Source organism: Microtus ochrogaster, chromosome 10 (genome assembly GCF_000317375.1).
Source record: "Microtus ochrogaster isolate Prairie Vole_2 chromosome 10, MicOch1.0, whole genome shotgun sequence".
Taxonomy (NCBI): Eukaryota; Metazoa; Chordata; class Mammalia; order Rodentia; family Cricetidae; genus Microtus; species Microtus ochrogaster.
The window spans coordinates 26,370,536-26,373,313 of NC_022016.1; positions in this window are offsets into that span (position 1 = coordinate 26,370,536).

Here is a 2,778-nt window from a genome sequence, read left to right on the forward strand (position 1 = left end):
TTGATTAGAATTTTCCCTGACAGCAAATGATGCTGGACATTTCCTAATACATTCACTGGCACTTGGTATTTGCTATTTTGAGAACTCTCTCTTCATTCACATGACGGGAAATTAGTGGGATTATGTATTGTTTGGGCGCTTATAAAGATCTTTATCCTTTCTAGTATCTAATGCCTGACAAGGTGAAGAGTGGGGATGCATTTCCTTCCTCCCTGTGGGCTAGTTATTCAGTTAGGCTACTGTCCCTTTGATGTGCAGAGGCTTTGCACAAGGTTTTGTCAATTTTCCATTTCTTACTTCCTGCTGTTTTGTGGGCTACTGAGTTCTTTTCATAAAACTCTTGCCTATAGATAGAACGAAGTGTTTTTATTTTCCTCACCAACTTTATTGTTTCTGCATCATGTTCAAGTCGTTTTCATTTTGATTAGATTATTGTACAGAGTGGCAGATAAAGACCTGATTTCACTCTCCTAGACACAGTTGCCTCCCTACATTGTGTGTTATCTGTAGTTCAGAGTAATTCAGGTGGGTGTTGCTGTGTGTATTTATTTCTCTGCCAATGTTACACTGTACTGCTTTGCATATCTGCTCTGTGTTAGTGTCCTGTTGTTCTGATCACTGTACCTCAGTAGTATATGAAACCGTGCAGTGTTATACCTCCCATGTCTTTGTGCTTTAATGTATGTTTAATGGTTTTTATTTCCATTTTGGAGTAGAATGTTGCTAGATTTTTATTGAAACTTCATTAAATTTCAGGTCACTTTTAAAATACAGCCATTTACATTTGTAAGTTCTTTTATTGCATGCTGCTTTAGTGCTATACTGAGTGTCACTCACGTTCTTGCTAGTGCTTCCCATCTGGACAGCAAAAGTCACTTCCTCCCCTGCTTTCATGACAGCTGACGTCACATTTGTATCTCCAAGCTGAGAACCAAAACTGGGTTTAGCTCTCTAGGAAAGTAAAAGAGACAAAAGAAAACGAGAAAGTAGGTTAGTAAGGAAATAAATAGCTAATTAAAGTTAAATGTCATAAAAATTAGAGAGAACAGGTGTTCTACGATTGTGTGGTCTTACTGACTAACAATATTAGGATAAGAATACAAGGAAAGGCAGGTGGCAGAATTCTATCGCTAAATGCATGCCTCAAAAATACAGTAAAATTAAAAAAAACTATAAGCAATTTAAGAACATAAAGTTCTTCTTCTCCAGAGAATAGACTGAATTTCTCTACCAAGCAGATTTGAGTTGAGATGGGGATGTGAGAACGCTCAATCACTTACTGGATTGAAACTGGATAAACAACGTTAGGTTTGGTTCCCACATAACTGTAATCAAATGCTCCGCCATCGGTGTGACTTGTACTTTCATCAGATAATTTCAAACATAACAAGTATTCAATGACTAAGTGTTCATCATAGAAGAGTATTTGACAGTACTTATCTACTACAAGTGAAATTAAGACAAAGTAGAACTATTTATTCTTCAAAATAGGCAGCACATAATTTTATTATTAACATCTGGGAATAGTTCATTCTCTGATTCCTGAAAATATGAGTTATGACTGAAAACAAAAGACTTTCACATGAACACACTAGAGATAAAAGCAGGGGTTGGGGGGTGACAGGAGGATGAAGGGTATCGCGTCACTGAGCAGCAGAGAGTGTGGGCAGACTCAAAAGCCACTGAATGAGTCACATGGTACTTGGGAAATAGCATCACATTGGCATCAACTTCTCCACAGGCAGACCAAGAAGGAACCAATATCCAGTGAAGGGGTCATTGTTAGAGGTTGAAACCACTGTAGACATCAGTGCACAAATGGTGGCTAAAAAGACAGATGTCTACACTAATCCTGACTTTGTGGCCCAATGAATAGCAACCCCATTGCCTTCAGAACTGGGTCCTTAGAGAGAGAGAAATATCAGTGAAACTCTGTCTACTGTAATGAGTCACCCATGGGAACAAATAGAAAAGAGTCTGCTTCTTTATCCTGAAGAGCCTCTGTACTCTGAAGGCTCTGCCCAGTCTCTAAATAGTGCTGCAAGAGCACCATTTCCCATTTATAGGAAGCAAAGGAAACTTGAGTGAAAACCAACGCTAAAAGTTCAGTGACTTGGTGTATATTTTCATAATGTATGCACTTTGGCATTCTGCCACAGGTCTTTCTCAATGGAACAACATTTTCTACTTATACTTAGTATACCTGAGGTTTACTGGTAAAATTAGCATTTAATTTCAAACTTAGTGTCTGAATCTTGTGTTTTCAAGCCACAGAGAAAACACACAGATGACTCATAAGAAAGGAAAAAAACTATCGAGAATAGTTGAGAAAATGAAAATGTTGGCAATAGCCTTTCTGACTGCTCTGTCATCTCAAATTTTTCCTTGAATCTTTGGTCTCTTTGGAAAGACTCTGAGTCCCACTTTAGACACAGTTCTTTAGGTATGGAGAGCGCGTAATGTAACCACATGATGCTCGTGAATGTCAAAAGTGTTCATCTACAGAGTTCACCAACAGTCCTCAGAGAGGACAGGTCTTATACTTCACTTACTGGTTTATATATTTCCAACTTTAAATGTACAATACCTGTAAGATTTGTATATTTAGAAGAACATATTCATATTTTCATAACTTTTAATGTACAATAGCTGTAAGATTTATGTATTTAGAAGAATGTATTCTTTACATTTCAATAAACGAATAAGACTTTAATTCTCGCAATTTATTTGAGCATCATTTTGTTTTCTACTTCTCTAAAAAAAAAGTGTCTTTATGTG